The sequence below is a fragment of the Gorilla gorilla genome, chromosome 11 (assembly GCF_029281585.2).
Source record: "Gorilla gorilla gorilla isolate KB3781 chromosome 11, NHGRI_mGorGor1-v2.1_pri, whole genome shotgun sequence".
In the NCBI taxonomy this organism is placed as follows: domain Eukaryota; kingdom Metazoa; phylum Chordata; class Mammalia; order Primates; family Hominidae; genus Gorilla; species Gorilla gorilla.
In genome coordinates this window covers 70,911,240-70,936,143 of record NC_073235.2, presented here as the reverse complement: position 1 = coordinate 70,936,143, position 24,904 = coordinate 70,911,240, and the positions used below count along the sequence as shown (strand labels likewise).

Here is a 24,904-nt window from a genome sequence, read left to right as displayed (position 1 = left end):
GAAGTCCAAGATCAACATGCAGGCAGATCCAGTGTCTGGCAAGGATCCTCTTCCTGGTTTGAAAACAGCTGTTTTCTTGTGTATCCTCACATGGCAGAGAGCACAGAAAGAGGAAACACAGATTAGTGCCCTATCTTCTTATAAGGGCACTAATCCCATTCATGAAGGTTCTACCCTCATTAGCTAATTACCTCCCAAAGACTCTGTCTCTGAATACTATCACATTGGGAACTAGGATTTCAGCATATGAATTTTGGGGGACACACACATTCAGTTCATAGCAGTTCACAACACCTCTGTCAGTAGCATTTGGCCCAGTTGTCAGGTCGTGTGTCTTAAAACATTCTTGACTTGGCTTCCAGAAACCTCACTCTTCTGGGTTTCTTCCTCCTTCATGGCCATTTCTTCTCAGTCTCCTTCCTGGTTACTCCTCACTTTCCTAACCCCCAGAAGTTATAGTGGCCTAGGAGTCAGTCTTTTTTCCTCTTCACTTTTCTATCTGAATGTATTCATTTGGTGATTTTATCCAGTCTCGTGGCTTTTAATGACATCTGTATGCCCTCCAATGTCATGCTAATAGCTCCCATATTTATATCTCTAGCCATGAACTTTTTCCTGACCTTCTGACTCTTAAATCCACTGTCAATTTAACACCACCACTCAGATGTCTAAAAGCTATCTCATGACCAAACTATTAATCTTCCCCCTGAAATCTCTTCCTCCTGTAGTCTTGGCTCAAGCCAAAAATGTGGAGTCATTTTTTCCCCTTCTCTCTTTCTCTCATACCTCCTTTCTAATCCATCCCAAATCCCGTCAGCACCATTTTAAAACCATAATCTCACCATCTTTCACCACCTCCCCTGCTACCATCTTGGTCCAAACAACCAATACTTCTAATTCACATTACTCCAGTAACCTCCCAACTCCCAGTTTCACCCTTTGCCCCTCTACAGTCTATTCTCAGCCAGTGTGATCCTATGCAAATTTGTCAGATCACCTCTGGGGTGAAAACCCTGCTTCTTCCTCATCCCTCCCAAGTGAAAGCCAAATTATTCCAATGACCTGTGATATTTGGCTCTGTATTAACTCTGACTTATTTACTCTTCTCTCTCCTTCACTCTGCCTGAGTCCGCACTGGCCACCCTGCCCTTACTGGGACACACCAGCTATGTCTTAGAGCCTTTGTGCTTGCTCTTCTCTGTCCCTGGAACTCTTTACACAAACATCCATGTTTGCTCTGTCCTGATGTCATTTTCTCCCTGAAGCCTTCCCTGGCCACCCTAGTTAATCTACATCCCTCAATCCCCACCACCACTCTTCCTATCTTGCTTTGTTTTTCTCCAAGACACTTACCACCGTCAACACAAGATATATTGTACCTATATCTTCATCAATCGTCCACACACACATGCACTAAAATGTAAGCTTCAGAAAGTTAAAAGATTTGTATTTATTTTATCAACTGTTCTATTCCTAGCACTTAAAAAAAAAACTGCCTGGCACATAGTAGATACTCAATAAACTATTGAATAAATGAATCAACATTACTCCAACCCCAAAAAGTCTTCTCAAGGAGAAGAAAAAAAACCTGAATAATTGTGTTAAATATTTATATATCCATGTTAGACTCGTGTGTAGAAGAGTGTGGGCATAAAGAAGGAATTGGTCAATTCTGGGGTGAGGGAGGTGAGGTGTCATTGAAGTGAGTCTTCATTTGGGAGTAGAAGTCGCCATCACCACTCCAGACCATGTGGTGAGCTTCTCAGTAACACTGGAACATGCCTTGGCACCAGCTGCATTCTCGTAGGCCATATACAGAGGTTTGTTAAGACCTCTCACCACCTTTGTGTCCGAAAGTCATGTCATGACATGTCATGACACGTCAGAGCCTGGCCTTCTGGGCCAGCCAGACTTCTTCTGTGACTACCCCTGGTTTCTCATGTCACTCCTTCCTGTATGACCTGATAGTACCTTGCTTCCTACTCCATAGCTTCTGTGCTCTCCAGCAGCTCCTTCTATGTCCCCAAGCATGTATAATACTGTTGGTGAGTTAATGCCCTGGGATCTGACTTTGATCATGGGCAATGAAGACAGTAAGTACATTTTTATTCCTTTCCTCCCTACCCCTCGGACACACACAATGGCTTCAAACAGCCTCTCTGAAAATAATCCCCTGATACAAACCCATCATTTTATTTCAAGGTTGTGACCCACTCAGTAATTCACCCCCTTATATTTCCTCTCCTCTTTCCCATCTCACTCTCCTTTTCTCTCATTCCTGCTTCCCTGAAACTACACTTCCCTGGAACTTAGAAGCTAAATAGGAGAACAAAAGATAATGTGGCTCTCCCATTCATCAACTTTGAGAAGGTGGTGGGATTTCAGGAACATTTTGAAGGGTGAGTTTTGTTGGACAGTAAAAGGAGGATTTAGTACTTTCTATGAATCTTCCATAAGTTCCTTTGTTTCTAAGAGCGTGTTAATACCCTCCTGTGTGATTTGTGCATCAACAGTACCTGTCTTGCCTCTGTCACTGACTGTCATGAGGCTCACATAAGATAACATATGAGAAAGGGCTTGTAAACTATTCCTCTCTATACCCATGTACAGTTCAGCAAACACCTACTCCTCATCTGTCTAGTAGAACTCCTCCAGCCAATGCCCCTTCCTACCACTTTGCATCTAAACGTTTACGCCAGAAACATATTAGAGTAAACTATCATTCCAAATATGATCACATTTTATTGATCCAGGGATGGACAATTGGCCTAACATGGCAATAAAAGCCTTTCTCAGGTGTTGTGAGTCGGGTCAAGACAGTCTTTCTCTGGATGCTTAGATTCAAGGATTCCAACTCAGAAGCTGTTGGCCCCCTTGCTTCATTACACAGCTAGAAAAAGCAGAAGCTAGTCTACAACAAGAGAAAAAAAATAAAGCAGACCTGTAGAGTTAAGACCTGTAGAGTTAAAGGTAAGAGACACACAGGGAGTCCTGTTGGCATTGGAGCTCCAGGTTCCATTTAATATCTAGGGGCCAACTACCTTCTCATCCTTAGGTTCTGTGAAACAGCCTCATAGCTTGATAAATTCTGCTTTTGGGTTGAGTTGCTGCTATTTCAATTTGCAAAAAATCCCACTATCCAAGACATTACTGTAAGAGCACATGTCTTTTTTTTTTTGAGAGATGGGGTCTCACTATGTTGCCTAGGCTGGAGTGCAGTCCCACTACTGATGAGCATGGGAGCTTTGACCTGATCAGTTTCCAGTCTGGGTCAGTTCACCCCTCCTTAGGCAACCTGGTAATCCCCTGCTCCTGGGAGGTCACCATATTGATTCTGAACTTAGTGCAGACACCCATTTGGCATAGTGCACTATAGCCCAGAACTCCTGGGCTCAGGCAGTCCTCCTGCCTCAGCCTCCTTCCCAAATAGCTGGACCACAGGTGCATACCACTGTGCACAGCAAGAGTACATTTCTTTAACACTATCCTGAGCTCGGCTGAGGCCCCAGGGAAGTTAGTCACAGGAGGGGGATAGCACAGCATACCTCCCAAGAAAGCTACTTTGTAAATGTACAGGAAAGACTTCTAATTGGTGCCCCACGAAACCAAAATACAATTTATGCATCAGACTAATATGTAGCCCAGTGAGAAAGTAAGTAGCTGGTCGGTAAATACAAGGGACAAGGCAAGAGAAAAGGGGAGAAAAAAAATGTGTTCAGGGGAAGTGACACCAGTTACACTGCATATTAGGAAAGCATGCTTTGTTTTCTGAATAGAAAACATCACCTGAGAATACACCCTGATTTCCAAGCAACTGGAAAATATCAACAAAGCTGGGCTTTATCTCTCATTCTCAGGTCCACACCCAGGTCTTAATTTGAGTTCACATTGTAAGCAGTCTCCACTTTTTTTTGTTTATTTTGTTTTGTTTTGAGACAGAGTCTCACTCTGTCGCCCAGGCTGGAGTGCAGTGGCGCAATCTCGGCTTACTGCAACCTCCACCTCCCAGGTGGTTCTCCTGCCTCAGCCTCCTGAATAGCTCGAATTACAGGCACGTGCCACCACACCTGGCTAATTTTTGTATTTTTAGTAGAGACAGGGTTTCACCATGTTAGTCAGGCTGGTCTCAAACTCCTGACCTCGTGATCTGCCCACCTCGGCCTCCCAAAGTGCTAGGATTACAGGCGTGAACCACCGCGCCCAGCTGCAATCTCCACTTTTTAGATGCAGGAGATCAGCCAGAAGTTTGGATGAATTTCCACTATGGGTTGCATAACACAAATTTATATAGTACTTGTTCTACAAAAAGAACATAAAAGCTATTTGGGGAGCAGGATGTGCTCACATGAAAAGCTAGATACCAATACATGCCAACACCACTGAAGATGGCCCTCAACAGTATGTGACAAGTGTGCAAATACTGCAGACAAGAAGCGCTTCCTGCTCAAAGGAGGAAGGAGACATTCTGTTTTGAAGAGATCAAGGGAACTTCAAGGAAGACACAAAAATGAATCAGACTTTAAAGAATAAGTAAGATTTGAAAAGGCATGATCAAAGGTAGAAAGTGAGGAAGATTTGCTGAAGGACAATAAACAAAACATTGCTGGCACTCCAGATTACAAATGGCCTTTAGGATGAGGCAAAGGAATACTTCTGTTTATTTAGTGAGAACTGTATTTTATCTCTGATCATAGCAATAAGCATGATGCCTGGTACACAATACACACTCAACTATTGTAGGTTTTAAAAATATATACAAATAAAAGTTATTTGTTGCTTAAAACACCAGGAAAATACTAAAGGTAAGCACTCAGTTTAAACACACAATTCATTGATTTTAAAGGAACCTGGTTGTCACTGAGAATAATATGGAAATATTGCTAAATTTTATTTGTACAGTTGTTTTTCATAAGTGTAAAACCTCCTTGCTGTGGTTGGCAAAACTGTCTTAAATCTACACTCATTTTTGTGGTCCATGTACTAATCTCTTGAGTTTTCATTTATACAATATTGAGTGGGAGGTGGGGAGGACTGGTTTGGGCAAGAAATAAGCAGGATTTAGCCCCACAATATGAAGATCACTGATAGCAGTGCAGAAAACGCAGCCTCTCCTGCCATCTTAACATAAGGAAATGAGTATTTAACTCACAGCATTGGAGTTAGGCTGAGTTAAGGTCTGTAACCCAGACGGGAATTGAGTACATGTTATTGCTGGAAGTTCTCCAGCAGGACTTGCTCCCTCCTATGTTTGCATTCTTTCATACAACCATGTCCGATGTTGAAGATCTTTCTCCTCCCTCCTTTATCTTGACAGTTTCTACCTCTGGAAAATCTTTTCTAATACTGACAGCCATCAATTACTCTGGTATTTCTCACTAAACCAAATCACTGGCTAGATTTTCTGACTTCTCTCTAATAATCAAAATCTATTTAAATGTTAATGTTCCCCTTGCAACTTTCTTCAACTTATTAATGTTGTGTTAGAATCACATTAAAATTTTAACCATGCCAAATGTGTTGCAAGACTACCAAAGAAAAGTGAGAAACAGCTAGGTTGATCTGACTGTGGGCTATCCAGTTAGAGATTAAATTCACCTAGTTATATATCTGTAACTTTATGCATATGTTCAACCACCTGCTAGACATAATCGGCAATGATGGCATTCTCTGCATATACATATAGGTAAATAGCATTTAGGGGGCAGGTGTCTTTTTCTGTTTCCTGCTGCTATAACATAATACCAAAGACTGGGTAATTTATCAAGAAAAGAAGTTTATTTGGCTCATGGTTCTGGAAGCTAGGAAATCCAAGAGCATGGCACTGGCATCTGGTGAGGGTCATCGCATGGCAGAAGGGATCACATGACAAGCAAGCACATATGAAGACAGAGAGAGATGAATGGGGCTGAACTTACCCCTTTTTAAAATCACGAATCCACTTTTGGCAATAACTAATCCACGCCCAAGACAACAGCATTAATCCAGTTGAGGGCAGAGCCCTCATGGCCTGTTCATCTCTTAAAGGTCCATCTCTTAATATTGCCACAATGGCAATCAAATTTCCAACACACAAACTTTTGGGGACACATTTAGATTTATGAGCCAGAATGCCTAAGTTCTACTTTCCGTTATGCAAAGGTTTTTATAATCAAAGAGAAACAGAAAAGCAATTATCTGGCCAATTTATGGGAAGAGTAAATAACCTGAAATATTGCTTGAAATTATTGACTTTATATAGAAAAAGAATTTCAGGACTGGAAGGGACCTCATATACCAATGAGTACAATTCATCTTTTGTGATCATCTGAGCTATGACTAAACATCTCTGATGGCAAGAAGCTCACTACCTCACAGAATGACCCATTCTATTTTTCACACCTATGACTATGAGAAAATCTGTTAATAAAGACAATGATCTTGCAAAGCCCAGCAAAATCATCTTAGTTTTCAAATTATAAAATAGGAATAGTATTTTTGTGTTGGATAGATGGATCTAGAATTCAATGACAGGATTCACGTCTAGTATCATCACCTTGAACAAATCACAGCACTATGTATTTGACTAATCACTCCTACATGAAGATATTAGGAATATCTCTGAGTTATACTCCATGTCACCCAGGGAATCCTTGCCTCTGAACAACAACAACAACAAAAGTCTAACTTGCCTGCAGAATTATCAACCATTTGCCTAGTGAGTTCGGATGAATTTTGTGCTATTTTTGGTCAGTTATACTTGAATTTTTTTTGGTTTGGGTTTTTTTTTTTTTTTTTTTTTTTTGCAGTGATGGAATCTTGGCTCAATGCAATCTTTGCCTCCCAGGTTCAAGCAGTTCTCCTGCCTCAGCCTCCCAAGTAGTTGGGGTTACAGGTGCCTGCCACCATGCCCAGCTAATTTTTGCATTGTTAGTAGAGATGGGGTTTCACCATGTTGTCCAGGCTGGTCTCAAACTCCTGACCTCAGGTAATATGCCTGCCTTGGCCTCCCAAAGTGCTGGGATTACAGGTGTGAGCCACTGCTCCCAATCTTGAAAAATTTTTTAACAGATAGGCATCATAGAAATCATCAATCAGCAGTGTTGATTCAGAGAAAAGTGGAAACTTCTGAAGTTTAAACTCTAAGATCTTCATGAATTCTACAGAACATGAATGACCTTATAGCATATAGTTTTCTGTATAGAATAAAAAATGTAAAGACAAATAGAGAATAGAAAGGTCATGTCATATGTAGAAGCTGGGTAGTTTTCTAGGCGCACTCATTTGCTGAATTACTTTATGCCAAACAGTAGTTTTAGAGGACAGGCAATTCATATTCATTCCACAGCAAGGTTAGAAGTTACCATAAGTCATAGACCTATTGGGTTGCTCGGGAAGGATTATAACTGTAACTATCAAATCCTTGGAAGCCAAGAATGTGCCATGTTATTTAAAAGTAGGGATTGCAAACTCAGATGACTTCAGGAGCCAGACAGGAAACAAAATAAACAGGCCAGGTAAAAGAAAATATTCATGAACTGAAGATTTTACAGGGATTCAAATTCTCGTTTCTTCTTCCTTCTTTTTATCTATTGGCCAGTGTTTGCAAACTTCAGTTACTTCCTTGTGTTCATGGCTAAAGACTGTATTCATTTAGGAGACCATATTTTTAAAGGAACACTTTTTGTTTTAATGGAATTTATCCAATGAATAACAATCACAATGGTGAAGGATGTGGAAATCCTGAGGAGATGTTTAGTAACCATGTTAAGAGTACCAACTTTGGAGTTAAAAAGAAAATGTAGGTTTAAGGGCCGGATTTTGCCAGTAGTAATGTATTTTTCCTTATAAAATCTACTCCAGCTCTTGAAACCTAGGGAATCATATTGTTACCACCTGGGCTTAAAGTAAGATTAAATGAGATAATGTAACATGTTTAACATTTAAAAGGAGGAAGTTATTGTTATTATGTATTGTAACAAATTGGTGAACATTTCATTGTTTTAGGAAAAGAAGACCCAGACTTTGTTGAAATAATCTACCTTTAAGGTAGGCTGAGCCTTTTAAATCTGGGAATGAGTGACTGTTATTTCTGAGATGAATAGAAGAATTAGCTTTTACTGGGCAGAGAAAGTGAGGAACGAAGTAAGGAAGGGAGAGATAAGGGGATGGAGGGAGGTTTCAGAAGCCCATGCATCTACTGTGGGATTCTTCAGGATGTTTTTGCCACAAACCTACTATAAACATCTTAAACACAAACTGCTTAGCTCCAGTGTCATTTTGTGGAAACCTGTAAAGAGACTGGGTTTTGATATTGGCAGTTTATACAAACAAGCAAATTAGAGAATGTAACCCGAAGAAAATTAGAAAAATTATAAAGCTGGATTTTGAATCTCAGGAGACCAAGAAACTGAATTTGAGCCATGTGTAAGGAATAGGTGGGATCCACAGGGACAGCTGTATTCCAGTTATCCTGGGAACCATGGAAGAAACTAGAGAATAAAAGATTCTTGGGAGACCTGATATGTGTGTTCCAATATTGTAAGGTCTCTTGGGGGGTGCAATTTTACCTAGTCTCTATAGGTGGAGAGGGCAGACTTTAGGACAATTTGCTGATGTAACTAAAAGGCTAATTTTATCTTCATAGAAGAAATGTGCAAAGCTGGCCAAAAATGAGTCAGCAGCTACATCAACCAGTAAATGTCCTGTCATGTGAAGTGTTGAGGTAGAGGTTTAACTGTTAGACATGTGGGGGAAGAGGTATTCCTTTGTAAAAGTGACTTGGAAATAGACATCAACTAAGTTCCCTTTAATATTTTGGAGTTAATGTAAAACACCATGGAGGCCGGGCGCAGTGGCTCATGCCTGTAGTCCCAGCACTGGGAGGCCGAGGCAGGTGGATCACAAGGTCAAGAGATCAAGAACATCCTGGCTAACACAGTGAAACCCCGTCTCTACTAAAAATACAAAAAATTAGCCGGGCGTGGTGGCGGGCACCTGTAGTCCCAGCTACTCCAGAGGCTGAGGCAGGAGAATGGCGTGAACCCAGGAGGCGGAGTTTGCAGTGAGCCGAGATCGTGCCACTGCACTCCAGTCTGGGCGACAGAGTGAGACTCCGTCTCAAAAAAAAAAAAAAAAAAAAAAAAAAAACACCATGGAAAGGAGGGCAGGAATACAAAACAGAATCTGGAACTCCTTCTGTTGGGAGGAAGACATGTACCCTAATAATTTCCTTTTTCATGTGCCCACGATGTGGAAATTTTAATCTGCATGCTTTTGAAGTTGATCCTGTTCAGCAATTTTATTCTAGGGATGCTTTTCTCATCCTCAGAGACTTTTCATTAACCATCTCAAAAGGGAGGAGATTAAGAGCCTAAAAGAAAAATAAAAGCATGCAAGAAAATACAATAAAAAAGGAGATACAGGAAGCAGTACAAAGAAATACTATTAAACTATTATTGATCTATCATTTGAAGGTAACCAAAATGGATTATTTTAATAAGATTAAAATTACATTTTAAGATTATTTTATACCCTTATGTAATAGCATCATATAATGACTTAATTTGTAAGTTCATATGGGATCTTTGAGTAATTTTAAACAAATTCTTTCAACACACATTTATATCCTTAGAGAATGACTAATGTCCTTCAGTAGGCATCTCTGGAACAAATTTAGATTATTTGAAGGGGGCAAAAATGAGGAACATCTATATCAGAATAAGCACTGCTGTGCCACAGAATTGAAAAAAACAAACTTTCTCTGGCTTGATGCATGAAAAGGTTGTTTCTCATTCATACTACATGTCCAGTGTAGATCATCAGGGGTCTCATTTTAATCAATCAGAGATTCAGGGTGGCAAAAACTCTATCATCTCAGGATGCACTTTCATGATTACCATTATAGAAACAAGAAGCATGATAAATCATGTACTGGTGCTTAAAGCTTCTACCCGTAAGTGACATTGCTTCTCCTGTTCACATTTTATTGGCCAAAGCAATTAACATGGCCAGGTCTAACTTCAAAGTGGGACATGGATATTCAAAAGAGCTACTGAGAAATCTCAATTTAAATGGATTCATATCTTGGTGCTGTGGCTAACAGAGAACACAGTATAATTTAACAGTTGAAAGCATGGGTTCTCAAGTCAAATGCCTGTGTTTGGAGTAAGGGCCCCTAATCACTAGTTATGTGACCATTGGTAGGTAAAAATCTCTATGCCTCAATCCCTATTAAAGAGGTTCAAAGAAAACAGCACCTACCCGGTAGAATTGTTGTAAGTTTCAAATAAGATAATGAATGTAAAGCACATAGTGTAACACCTGGCACGTGGTCAGTGTTCAGTAAAAAGTGGCGTCAGTCATTTTGATGATGAGAAGGAGGAGGAAAAAGGAAGATGCAGAGGAAGAGGTGGAGGAGTTGTGTTTCACCTACAGATCCTGGGCTGCAGTGCTAGGATGGACTTCAGTCTCAGAATTCATTCATTCATTCAACAAATATTTACGAAGCTCAATGCCAAGAGTTAAACATATAATACTGAGCAAAAGAGACACAGTGCCTGCTGTTTTAGATTGTATAGTCCAACCAAAATTCTATGAAAAGATATGTAGCTGAGGCAGAAGTATCCCCATTTCTAAGATGTCGTCATCAGGGCACTGTCTACTGTTTCATGCTTAAATCATCTTGCCTTACATATGTCTGCCTCTTGCCCTCTGATTGCTTGTATAATCATACCAAAGGCTTACCATGGCATTCCAGAACCTTTATTGCCTACTGTCTCTACCTAGTGGCAGGTTTGCTTATAAGCCTAGATCCCCATGGTATCACACTTCTTGGCATTGCACACATGGCCTAGCCTCTTGCCCTTTTCTGCCCTGTTCTGCTGCTACCCAAAAATTTCTAGTTACACAAATCTCCAATAACACAAACTGGGCAATGCACTAATACTTTAGGACATCTTCTGTCCTATGTTTCTCCTCTCTTAGAGGGCAGATGAAACAAAGATGAAACGAAAACATGGAGAAAGAAAAGACAAAGCAGGAGGCAGTTACTCTCAGACAGAAGCATGCTCAAAACTTAGAGAAATTTTAAAAGCCAAAGAAATAAGTCACTTTTTTCTTTATCCTACATCAAGTCCTAAAGCATCCAAAAGGCCCTATCATACGTTCCTAGCTGCCTACAGGATCTCAGTGGGGGAAAAAAATTAAAGGGTTCAGGCCATATAGTTGTATTGGCAGTACCTGTTACTTGCCAGCTTCCCTTCCTTGCACTTTGAACATTTCTGTGCTATTTTTAATCAAGGGAAGTTCAACACCAGAAATCACTCTGCAAAGTCTGAGAACCAGTGATGCTAAATCAAAAGACTATATTCTTCCTTTCCCTCAATGGTTGATAGAGTTCAAGCCCATTCTCGTGTGGATCCAAGAGAGTAGAATCTCAAAGGTAACTTTCCCTTGCAGTAATCGTTCATCATTAATGTTGCCTTCAGAAGTGCATCTTAGGCAAATGTTCATATCTAAGTCTAAAATAATCATTACCTGGCAATCATTAACACATATGAAAGTAATCTCTACGTGCTCATATTTGAAAAGCACATATAATTTTTAAAGTCTTCCCCTAAAATTAAAAAATATATTAATCTACATAATAGCCAAACAGATTAGCCCACTTTCATTGTTAAATTAAATTCAATGTAGCATAGATACTTTAATAGGAGAATCATATCGTAAATATGCCAAAGGATTAATTGATCTCATTTAATTGAATCTGAGACCCATAAACTATAATACCTTGTGCTGCCCTAATTGCATGTGATGTTGTAAACGATCAACTCCATGTGATGGATGTGTCTAAGCTGAGATGTATCTATTTGTCTGGCATTTTTATGATCTCTAATTTCACTTAAACTTTAAAATGCCATTAAAATACAGCATAATCAGGATTTGGGAAAAAAACAAGCTTTCAAAACTCTGCACAGATGTGGGTTATTAGGTTTAGGCACTCTGAATTTACCAGCTATATATTCAGAAGACTTCCCCAGTGATTGCCACAGAATTATTAACAAAATCCAGAGGCCCCGGAGCTTCTTAAATGCTTATGAATGATTTGGCTTAAAAGGCTTTTGCAGTCCTCATTTGCATAGTAAAACTGGCTTCAGCTATAAGTTTAGGGAGAAGTTTTAGAAGCTCTGACATGGCAAGTTGCCATGAGAATATTTTCCCTGTGGGGAAACAAAACTCGAATGTGCTAATTAAGGGTGCTTAATATACTTCAAAATTAATTCTTTGTTACCTGCGGTGGTTTAATTATTCCCTTATGGAAAGCTTGAATATGCCCTGCATCTTTAAGTACCAGTGGGCCACACATTGATACTAAGTCAACAGCCACTTTGAAAGTATTTCTTCCACTTATTGACTACAGGGCAGTGGCAACAGAGAAAAGGACTTTAGATGTCACAATAAAACAGTAAGACAAATCTCCACTGGTGGTTTGCAAAATCGGTTTCATTGATCTCATCATACCTCAAATAAAAGAACCTTCCAGAAAAAAAGGTCTTTATAGCAATAAAAATGAAGGGAAGGAAAAAGTTGTGATTAACACCAGGCAATTCTAACTAATCTCCAACCAGCAGGAGCAGCCAGCCAACCCTGACACTTCCCCACAAGCAAGTAGCCTGCCCTGTCCACAGAAGAAAAAATCAGACATTCTCGGAGGATATTGGTTGGACTCAGAGATAATTAAGCATATATGAGAGTATTTATCTTAAGTAAGAGACTTGAGTATTACCCAGGTAACTATTGTTTCTTCTGGAATTCTTGCATCAGGGAGCTCTATATAGTTATGGGACACAATAAAAAGCTCTAAATGTTCAGCTCTAAATGTAGGTACAAGTCATGGGCTCAAACATGACTTCCTCTGGCGGCAAACTCTGACCATATAATCTAAAGTTGCTACCTAATCTATCAAATTACCCTATGTTATTTTCTTCACATAGCTCATGGCCATCTGAAATCTTCTTGTGGGTTTAGTTATTTACTTGTTTGTTCTTGTCTTCCCACCACAGCATGTGGGCTTGGGGACAGCAGGGCCTGTCCTGGTCACTGTTCTACCCCATGCTTTGGGCAGCCCTTGGCAGCTGGGGCTGTTCAGTTAATCATTGTTAAACGAGTGAAATGCAGGGTTATTGGGAGGTTTTTTATGTGAAACTTACTTTTTTCTAACAATCAATAAAGATTTATTCTGGAAGCTGAGCTAGGACAGTGGCTGGATATCCTGTGTAGGCAACACGGGCCTCAGGTATTTAATCAGAATAACTGTGTGTGGACCCAAAGTCACACGTACACAGGCAAACTTTCGCACTAAAACTGGCCATCTTAGGTGAGTTGGGCCAGAATCAGTCAAAGTGTAGTCGAAGTTGAGCATGTGGCAGGATTAGCTAACAACACTTGCAGTGTTACTCATTTTCCTAGGCTGGAATCTTCTCAGCTCAACCCTCATGTGTGCTGTCTCCACACAGAACCTTCTCATTTTTGGTAGATTTAACGAGTGCTCATAGACTACCCCTTAAATACTTTAAGAACAGGAAAATTCTACAAAGCTGGGCTTGGTGGTATGCAACTGTAATCCCAGCTACTCAGGAGGCCAAGGCAGGGGGATTAGTTGAGCCCAGGAGTCCTGGGATGTAGGGTGCTATGCTGATCAGGGTGCTATGCTGATCAGGTGTCTGCATTAAGCTTGCTTCCAATATGGTAAACTCCCTGGAATGGGGGACCACCAGGTTGCCAGAGGAGGGGTGAACTGGCCCAGGCTGGAAATAGAGCAGGTCAAAACTCCTCTGCTGATATAGTTTGGCTCTGAATTCCCACCCAAATCTCATGTCAAATTGTAATCCCCAGTGTTGGAGGCGGGGCCTGGTGGGAGGTGATTGAATCATAGGAGCAGTTTCTAATGGTTTAGCATCATCCCCCTAGTGCTGTCTCATGATAGAGTTCTCATAAAATCGTGTTGTTTAAAACTGTGTAGCACCTTCCCCTGTCTATCTTCCTCCTGTTCCTGCCATGTAAGATATGCTTGCTTCCCCTTCACCTTGCACCATGACTGTAAGTTTCTTGAGGCCCTTCCAGAAGGAGAAAACTGTACAGCCTGCAGAACCATGAGCCAATTAACCTTGTTTCTTTATAAATTACCCAGTCTCAGGTATGTCTTTATAGCAGTGCAGGAATGGACTAATACACCGGCTGATCAGCAGTGGGACTGTGCCTGTGAATAGCTACTGCACTACATCCTGGACAACATAGCAATACCTGTCTCTTTAATAAAATATTTAAAATTTTTATTACTAAAAAAAGAAAAGAAAATGCTATAGACTGCTTCAGGGAAAGATGGACAGCTCAGTCAGCAGGACCTAAAATGGGCAAGCTTAAGTACTGACACACATATAATTCATGTTAATGCACGCCAGTTTTCCAAACCTGGAGGTGTTTTCCTCTATGGCTGGGACTGAGTAGACAAGTTGAGGAAGCTCCATAACTTCCTTATATTCAGAGTGCAGGGAGGTCAAGTGAGGCTGCATTTGTAGGTACCTAGTCAGGCATGAGCAGGGCAAGAGAACGCTCCCCACCACCACCAGGAATGTCAGGCAACTATCAGGTGATGGTCAGGTGGCTGTTACACTGTTTCTCTAAAATAATAATTGGTTGCAGCCAGTGCCAGGGAAAGGCAATCTCCTAATAGATAGAAAAAACCCGAAACTGGTGATCAGCAGCTTCCCAATAAGATCTCCGGAGTTGGGCCAGAGAGCTCAAGCATGCTGATTAAGAGGCAAAATGGTAGAGTTTAACTGGCATTTGACCTTCTAGGGACATTTGGCTGGTAGGGGAAGAACACCTCAAGTGAGCATGTGTACAACTCCAGCACTGCACATGCTCCTCTCCCAAGTGCTAGCAAGCCACTGCACATGCGGATAGCCCACCTCAAGGAAAGAATCACAGGAAAAGGAATGCAAGACCCCGGAAACATGCCAACATATAAAACCTCAAGTCAAAAGTCAAACTGCACACTTGATCTCTCCAGTCACCAGCTTGGCTGTCTTCCAAATGTACTTCCTTTCATTCCTGCTCTAATTTTTTTAATAAACTTTCACTCCTGCTCTAAAACTTGCCTTGTTCTCTCCTTCTGCCTTACACCCCTCAGTTAAATTCTTTCTTCTGAGGAGGCAAGAATAGAGGTTGCTGCAGACCTGTACAGATTTGCTGCTGATAACATACTTTAATTCTTTGAGGCTCCTGGTATATTAAAATAAATAATAACAAAATGGCTCTACAGAATTACAAGCTGGCCATTTTAGAAACTTCCTAATTAACATTCACACACACAAACACAATGCAATATAATTGTGCCATCATCAGACAATTATGAAATCTATTTAAAACACACGAATTATAGAGCACAATGGGTAGTATAGACTAGCACATACACTTCAGGCTGATAAGGAATGTCTTCTCCCTCTAGAGCTGTCAGTGATTCTCGGGAGTTCTAGGACCCATTCCATTTTGACCTACATTGGTAGGGTCAAATGTCTACATCTGAGGCACGTGGTAAGCTTAGGAAGTCTAGGCCAAATGCCCTGCGCAGGCGTCTACCCTGGCCCCTGGGCCGACCTGCCTCCTAATGTACAGAAGTCATAGTTGCACTCCAGTTACTCTCTTCTTCCAAACAATGTCAAAGTGTTTCTTCTACAGGCTTGGTGAACAGTTTGCATAGGTTTGCATGTAGGTATTATCTCTTAACTTACTTAAACATGAGGATATGGTTTTCTATGCCTTCTATAACCCCCCTAATTCAGCAGTCAACCAGTAACTGTTTTGACCGGTGGACTAACTTTTAAGCTGCACACCAGAGCTACTCAGCGCCTGAGGGTAAGCATGGCAGCCCACACGGAATTAGACAGTTTATAGGCTGTTGTCAGTTTGAAAAGAGAAATTTTCACTGAGGTAGAAAGCCTGCTTTATTTTCTCGCAATATCTGATTCCACCTACTCTAATCTAGTCGGCAGCACAGACAGAGGCGTCTGCTCAGGCTTTACAAGGTTAGCCAAGGTAGAGATTATATGGGCATTGCAGCGATTACTTTTCTGGACTCCAGGCCATTCTCACAAAGGCTACTTAACAAGGATGAGTGTCTTCATAGATCTCAGTGAAGAAGACCTCTACAGTATCAAAAAAGAATAACAAATCATTTGGAAAAATGTCATGTCTTAGGCTTTCCATAAAGAGAAATTATTTCAATTGTATAAAGCTAAAAATACAAAGATAAGCAAATGTAATTGAAGAGGCCAGGAAAAGGCTATAACTGTGAAATAACCCTTCTCCCCACCCTTCCCTCTCCCAGGTCACTTTCAGGACTGTAGTGGATTTGCTCTTCTCCCACACACTTTCTCCCCTCTTGGAAACCTTTGCCTTCCCTGAGAATGGCTGCCAGTGGTCACCATCTGGCCTCTGGTTGAGAATGTAAGCACAAATCTCAGCCTTTTTCCCCACCATTGGAATATACCTAAGTAACATGAGAGCCACATGAAAGCCAATGCCACTAAAAATCCAACCCAAGGAAACGAAATAGAGCACTGGAGGTGAAAGATGAGTCTGGCCCTCCCTTTGGGGTGCCCCAACCAGCTTGGAAGTATGCAAGGTGGATCCAAAAATCCTGTCCGCTAGAGGGGGTTACAGGAGCTACGTGGTATTGAAAACACCTAGATAATTCTGCCACTCTGCACAAAAGCCTCTGAATGGCTCTCCCTGTCCACAGGACAAATCCAAACTCCTTTTGGACAAGCGGGGCCCACCACAACTGACTTCCCTTCTCTCTTTCCTGATCCATCTTTTGAGGCTCTCACCCAAACCACCTAACTTTCTATCCATCTCCTGACAATTCAACCTTCTTCTCTCCATACCATGCATTTTAACAGACCATTTGTCCTCTTTTTTCTTAATATGATTTCTCCGTTTAGAATGTCTTTCCCTTTTTTTCTTTTCTACCTATCAAAATTGTATTTATAAGTTATTTCCATTGCAAAAACCACATTCTAGAATTTTCCCTAGATCACATCAGGGTTAGAAGTAATCCCTCCCTACTTGGTGATCCCAGAGAACCCTAAGAGCCCTCCCTACCATGCATGTTGTCTTCCCTATTGAACCCCTGGCTTCCTCAAGCAGGAACAGGATCTTATTCCATTTCTATCATCCCAGGACCTAGCGTGGATTTGTGCACACAGTGAGTGTTTAATAAAGTTTGGGCTAATTGGATTTCTTAGGAAAACAACAGCTAACAGCTAATTTGAAGCTGGAGACAGTTGATATAAATTATAGAAGAGTTCAGGAGTAAAAATACTTGGGTCTATTAATAAATCCCAGCTTCACGTCTTACAAGCTGTGTGGACTTGGACAACTCTCAACTCTCAACATCTTTAAACCTGAGTTTCCTTATCTGAAAAAAATGGCATCTTTTCATATACATGCCTAACAGTATCTACCTCATCTAGCTGTTGAAACTAGATGAAAGCATTTAGCACTGTGTTCAGCACTTAGAAAGAATTCAATGCATGTTACTTCTCTCCTCCTGCACCTTCTCCTTCTCCCTTTTCCCCTCCTCCTTCCCCTTCTCCTCATTATTACTATCACTACTATTACTAGTAGTATCCTAATCCCATGAGGGAAAGGCCAGCTGTGGAATGTAGAGTCTTCTGCTACCTCCCCCACAGCTGGGCTCCCATATTTGAGCTACATCTTAGCAAGAATTTTTCTTCTTGCAAAGAGTTCTGAAGCTGTGGTCTTGTTATCTCACTAAAGTAGAAAGAAGCCTGGGAAAACTTTTTTTTCACAGCTTTGAGCAGTGTACAAAAAGAGAATTTGTTTTTGAGTTAACTCCTCTTTTGTTTAGGGAAAACTACCTCACTGTTCTTCGAGACATCCAAATGAAAAGGAAACGTGCACCCATTGTTTTGGCAGCAAAGTGAGGTCACCTATAACCAGAAGACCCGTGTTTAGCCCTAGAAGTCAGAGGTTATGTTTGGTACATAAGTTCTTGTGTTATGAGCTGAGCTTTCCCTGTAGACTTTGTTGCAGTTTTTTGGTGGAAAGGAAAAACATAAGTCTTCCTAACCCTTGTAGAAGTAAGTTTGGACACCCAGGCTGAATTATGGCCTGTCCTAGATAGCATAAGGATAGGATGGGGTGGATTCATTTGTTTTTTTTTTTTGAAACAGAGTCTTGCTCTGTCGCCCAGGCTGGAGTGCAGTGGCGTGATCTCAGCTCACTGAAAGCTCCGCCTCCCGGGTTCACGCCATTCTCCTGCCTCAGCCTCCCGAGTAGCTGGGACTACAGGCACCTGCCACCATGCCTGGCTAGTTTTTTGTATTTTTATTAGAGACGGGGTTTCACCGTGTTAGCCAGGATGGTCTCGATCTTCCGACCTCATGATCTGCCCACTTCGGCCTCCCAAAGTGCTGGGATTACAGGCGTGAGCCGCCGCATCCGGCAGCTGCTTTTTTTTTTTTTTTTTTTTTTTTTTTAAAGACAGAAATTAGCATCAGTGAAAGGAAATGAGAATGACGTGGAAATGAAATGGAAGGATCGGCTTCCATGGACCCTGTCATTCTCTGGGAAAGGCAATGCTACTTCTCTGCCTAGGTGACAAGAAAAAGTGTGGCTCAGAGTTGGTCTTTGTTCCTACCTTTGTGCAAAACCAGTTCTCCTCTGGCTCCCCCAGCTGCTCCTGTAGCGAGAAGACCCAGCTCCCTTGTCACTGATGATCTCAGAAGTCCCACCATTGGCAGAGGAAACAAAGTCAGGGTATCTGTCTCGCAAAGGACAGATAGGTTTGTAGGCACATAAGACACACCTCTTTAGGAGCTATAGAAATAGCGAGAAAGAAATTTTAGGGAAAACGGTAAGATCAAGGACTTGAATTATTAGAGGCTTCAGCTCTTGTAATTTGGACATTAAAATAATCGTGATCTTGTATTACCACCCCCACTCCAGGTTTATGAAGTCTGTGGCATACTTTCTATAATAGAAATTGAAATCTATTATTTTAAATTTATCATTTCTTTAAAAATTTAAAGCTGGAAAGAATTTGGGTGGGATATAGTATAACACTGATTTTTTTTTAAAGCATGGATTCTGGACACCAGTAGATTCCTATCTTGGCTTTTCTTTTTACCAGTTGCATAATCACAAGCAATTTATTTATACTCTTTAAGCCTCTGGTGTTTCATCTATAAAACACAAGTGTGTGGCAGTTTATATTTTCCAAAAGACAGCTGCACCAATATATATTTCGTGCCACATGCTAGTCTCATGAAGTGATGTTGATATTCCTTCATCAAGAGATGGGGTCTGTATTCCTTTCCCTTGAATCTGGGCTGAACTTTGAAACTGGCTCAATAAAAGGATGTGGCAGAAGTGATGACTTCCAGCCAGGGCTTCTGCGTGGTACTTTCTCTCTCTCTCTCTCTCTCACACACACACACACACACTCACACACATTTGCCACTGAAACCCAGTCACTATGGTGTGAGGAAGCCCAGGCCACATGGAGAGGCCACATGTGGGTGTTCCAACTGATATCCCCACCTAGACCCGTAGCTGATAACCAGCGTCAACCAGACGTGAGTGAATGAGCCTTCAGAACTTTGCAGTCTTCAAGTTCTCCAGCTGAGCCAGACCTCATGGGGCAGAGATAAATTATACTTCTTATGTTTCATCTGAATTCCTGACTCACAGAAGCCGTAAGAGCTAATAAATTAATAAATAAATTTATATTTAGTAAATAAATTAATAAATAAATTTATATTTAGTAAATAAATTAATTTAATAAATTAAACCATATCTAATGCATGGTGGTATTATGAGGATTGAACAAATAGTATATGTAAGTGCTCAGTAATGTTAGATATTATTATTATTATAAAGGCAGCTACTAAAGGTAAAACTTGGAGGTGAATGGGGGCTGTCAATATATACCCTTTTCTGGCTCTCTTAACAGATAACTGGGGGAAAGAGAAGTTGAAATGGAAGAGAAACCAAGTTAGAAGATAGTTGCCTGTGGGGTTTGTGCTCGAATCAACAGTCATGTGTAGACTTTGTTTTCACTCCTTTAGAAAAGGCCATCTTAAAGCTCCTGTAACCAGAACCTCAGGATAGAAGAGAGAATATATTTGTTTGGGGCCACTATCATGTCTGGGGGCCTCACAACTCTTAGCCCACCATCCGGTGGCATGCACCAGTCTTTAACAGAAGCTCACTTCTGTATGAAATTATAATGATCTCTCCAGTCAGTTACCCTCCAAGTAACCTATCGTGCTGATCTAATATTAGTTTCCTGGAATATTTCAGTAAGATATCAGCATGCCATAAAGCCCTTCTGTAAATCCATATGGCTTTAATGGGAACTTGGCCAAATGCCAGGGAACTTGGCCATATGCCAAGCTTGTCTTGCGTCACTTGGTAATTGCCACTCTGTCATCCTCAGAGTTTGGTCTAGTTTCCAGAGCCATCCATAATTTTGATGTGGATACATGTGGACCATTGAATATTTTGGGGAGGTTCACAGTGATTAAGGATTTCAATCAGAAAACGAAAGATAATGGTCCATTTTTACTTCTAACCTTTTATTTCCACATGCAAAAAAAAAGGTTATCAAATGTTAGAAAGTCATTTATGGAACAAGGACAATGAAAATCAATTGGAAAGTATAGTTTTTTTCCTCTGCTCATGAATATGTACTGTGTAGAATCTGGGATTCATTCAGATTATAAGCCATTATTTTATAAGCAGTGATGCGAAAGGAGAGGAAAGGCTTTGGTGGTGGTGTCTCTGGCACAGTAGCTAAGGAAATGACTTTTAGGTTAGATGTCATTTTAACATCCCTTAAATCATCCTTTAACCTTGCTGACGTTCACATCCTAGTAAAATTAGATACCGCTTATTAAGTGCTTTTTCTTGTTCTAGGCACTGTACTAATTTATCATAAGAGTTGAGATGTCATCCAAAGCCTGCCTTGCCCATTACACAGCATTGCCTCTCTGCTGCTGGCTGAGATCCCTTCTCCACTCTGTGTGTCTAGAGGCTGCCACCATTCAATGCTTAGCTCCAGTGTCACCTCCTCTCAGATGGCTTTCTGTCCACCATGCCTCTCTGTGTCTGCCCTACCACATATACAGGACATACTCCCCCACTCCTCTCTAAACTTCTATAACAATGCTGCCTAATAGAAATAATGTGAGCCAAAGATGCAATTTTGAATTTCTAGTAGCCACGTAAAAAAAGTAAAATGAAACAGGTGAAATTAATTTTAATATATGCCTATTACTTAACCCAACATATCCAAAATATTATCACATTAACATGTAATCAGTATTTTAAAATTGAGATGCTTTGCATTTTTTTCAGTAAATCTTTGAAATCCAATGTGTATTTTACAATTAATGGTGCATCTCAATTCAGACCTCATTTCAAATGCTCAATAACCAATTAACTGGCAATTATTCTATTGGATGGAGCAGTTCTATAGCATTCAGCACGTGTTATTTCCATCTTATTTTATGTACGTTTCTCAAGGTCAAGAAATGGGGGAACTCTTTTATGTATTTCCCAACATTGCTAGAGTACTATGCCTAATAAATGTCTGAGTCAGTGTGAAAGTCAAGAAAACAAGTTATTGTGCCATGCTGAATTTCTAGAAGGGAAGTATCTCTACCACATCAAGGCACAGGTAGTTCTCACAAAACGAAAAGCATTTTTGCACAGCAGAGCCTGGGAAGCTGCAAGTTGCTCTGTGGGCTGAAAAACATCCTTGAGGTCAAAGTTATGAAACTGACAAGGACAAAAAAGAAAGACTGCACTGGGGGCTGTGAAAACAAGGAGACAGAGACAAAGCACCCGGCCACTTTCTTGGTTAGCATTTAAAAAATGAAAATGAGATGAACTGACAATGATGAGAGGGTACTCAGCTGCCTGAAAAGAACAGAGAAATAATTGACACTTCAATGTAAAAGGATTCTTTAAAGCTCTCCAGTGTGGCAGGCAGTTGAATCACATCTTGAGCAAATATTTCCAGCATATAAAGGTGACATATTTGAAAAAAAAATACTATTCTTTTTGGTCAACTATTCCTTTTGGTCACTCAGATTATATCTGGTTGACTCAAAATAAAACAGGTAAAATCCATTTTTTAAAAGAAAAGTTATTAATGAATGTTCTAAAAAGTTGCCCATTATTTTCAGTTTTTTCTTTTTTGCAATGAGCAGCTGTTAAACTATGAGAATCCAGCTTCAGAGTATATTTATTGTATTGTTTGCAAATTTGTATTAAACATTGCCCTGGAGACTACGAAAATTAGTAACATATCCTAAAATACTTTATGTGGGACTTCACTGTTCACTTTTATATGCATTATCTCATCTTGATTAAAATCTCCAGAACATTTTCTGTCACTCCCATAGATCTTCTGTCAAGGATTCTTGAGTTGATAAAATCAAAATTGCAGACTGTTGATTTGAAACTCATGTTAATTTATACAGTTTCAAAATGATGAAAACTCAGTCTTCTTTAAAACCATAGCTCCCCTTTTCTATACATACATCTTTTAGTACACACCGGTCGATTCAATGTGGAAAATCCTCAGATGCTGGCTTTGCATGCTGAGATAATAGGGTTTTGAAAGGGCATTTGACTAACGCACTTTGATTTCCAGCAAAAACATGTAGTACGAAGATTGTCACCAGCCAAGGACCACTAGTAAAATATGATAAGGTTCAGTTTGTTTGTTTGTTTTTTAAAGTCAAGGAGCATTCTAACCCCAAAATGTCATCCTCAGAATGACTGTCATTCAAGAGGAGGCCTGAAACCAGTAAGAAAGCCTTTAGGCACTGTTGTCTGGACACTGAGGCTCCATCTGCAATATGCACATGAGCTGGCTGAGGACACCTTGTCCTGGGGAGTCTTTTTGTGTTCTCACCACGAGGCCAAGTAGCTCACACTGCCCAAAAGTTCACCAACTGTAATTTGATGATTGGTAACTGAAAAAATAGAGTATGATGGTACTTCTTTTCTCTTTTTCAAATCTTGTGCTAATTTATATTTAAATCCTTCTAAGTATTCAGAGAGATAAAGCAAAGCTCTCTTCCCTCACATGGCCATTAAGAGCAGAGTGTGGATTGCCTCACTATATGCTTTTTACACCCAATAAAGCTTAGAGAGAAACTGAGTTCCCAGGAGCCTGAGAGTTGATAGTTTTAAAACCCCTCTCATCAGCATTTGAAAGGTGCCATTGAATTTTCAATCAATATTAACCCAAGATGTTATGGTTGTGAGAATACAGTCATTTTCTGAGGGCATTTATGTATATAACTAACAGGAAGGAAAGTATTTTATCTTAAAAAATTGAATAACGTTGAAAATTCCACACTGATGGATCTTTAGTAACAGGTTTGGGAGGGGATAGGCTGAAAGACTGTGGGAAAATAAGAGAGGGCTTTAAGGTCATGGTCATGGTACTTGTTCATTTTTATAACAAGTAATTTAGACTGTCACCATGACTATCTTGAAATAAAATTTAAATGAACTTAAAAAATTGAATATACTTTCCTAATGGTAATATAAAGGAGAAATAAAAGGGAACCAATTTGAGGAATACATAAAAATATGTCTACCATATACAAGTGCTTGGCCAGGAGGACAGTACAAAATACACAATGAAGGAGTAAGATGCTTGTGGGACTCACAGAATCTGGGAAATGAAGAGGGTAACACTCAAGCTCTGAACCTCAGGTGTTGCCTTGACAACAACACATGCACCGTTGCCATCTTTAAAGATGTGACATCTCTAAATAGCAAAGACCCTTGGGGGAGCTCCAAACCAAATGCAGTCTTCCCTCAAAAAGTCCCAAATATTTTGTCTTTGTATGTAAAACAGAGTCAGATTCTAGACTCAGATAATTATAAACAGTGTTTTTTTAACCTGGGGACATTTTAAAACGACAGGAGATGACAGATAATTTTTCATTGTGTGTGACTGTCCTGTACATTGCAGGAAAACTAGTATCTCTGCCCTCTCCCAAATGTCAGCATTGACTCCCAAACATTGCAACATCCAAAAATATTGCTATAAATTCCTCTGTGGGCACAACCTAGGAAGAAAGAAGGCCCACTAACCACGGCTGGAGGCAAGTTTCTAAAAAGACAAGCAGTAAGAAATTCCCAGAGTGGCCTTGTATTGCATTTTAAGCAGTTACTATGCTGAAATCTCCTATTTTTGGCCCTAAACCTTCAGCAAAGCTGGAGAATCAGTCTTGGAGATAAGTAGCCATAAGCAATGCCCCATATCACACCGTGAAGTTTGGTGAAGACTTTGCCACTCCTACCACAGAGCACAGACCAATCAGTGTGCCTAGTTGCCACTACTGCTAGACTTTCTGCCGTCATTGACTCAGGAAACCAAACGCAGCTCCACAGGCATCACCCTCAACTGCCTCACGACTGCTGGGTCTCTGCTTCTCCACATCCCTGGCGTCCACAACCAAGTGGGTTGAATGCATCTGATTGGCTCAGCTTCTGTCACGTGCCCTTGTCTTAACTGCAGGGGAGGCTGGGAAAATGTTCAAGCTTCTTCAGCTTCTATAGGCAGGCTCTGCTTCCCTCAAACTTAGGAAAGGGCTTCAGATGTGGAGCAGCCTAAAAGAATGGCACATGCCCACTCTAATTAGCTGGCCAAATTAGTTCTACAGAAGAGAAGTACCATGGGATTTTGGAGCAGAAAGTGATGATTCTGAGGAGGCTTTAGAGGAGGGGAGATTTGATCAAGTCTTGAAGGATGAGAAAGTTGGTAGGGTTGTAGGTAGGGATACGAGAAGGATTTCGAGAGACACATATG

General features: G+C 40.6%; 1 long non-coding RNA gene across 1 annotated transcript; it reads right to left on the bottom strand.

Annotated features, from left to right (window-relative positions):
* Positions 1-2,722: 2,722 nt before the first annotated feature.
* On the bottom strand, positions 2,723-24,514 carry LOC129531896 (uncharacterized). Its single transcript, XR_008677345.2, has 4 exons — positions 24,363-24,514; positions 19,606-19,767; positions 18,704-18,882; positions 2,723-2,911 (listed from the first exon to the last, which is right to left on the bottom strand). It is a non-coding gene; the product is annotated as an uncharacterized lncRNA (long non-coding RNA).
* Positions 24,515-24,904: the final 390 nt, after the last annotated feature.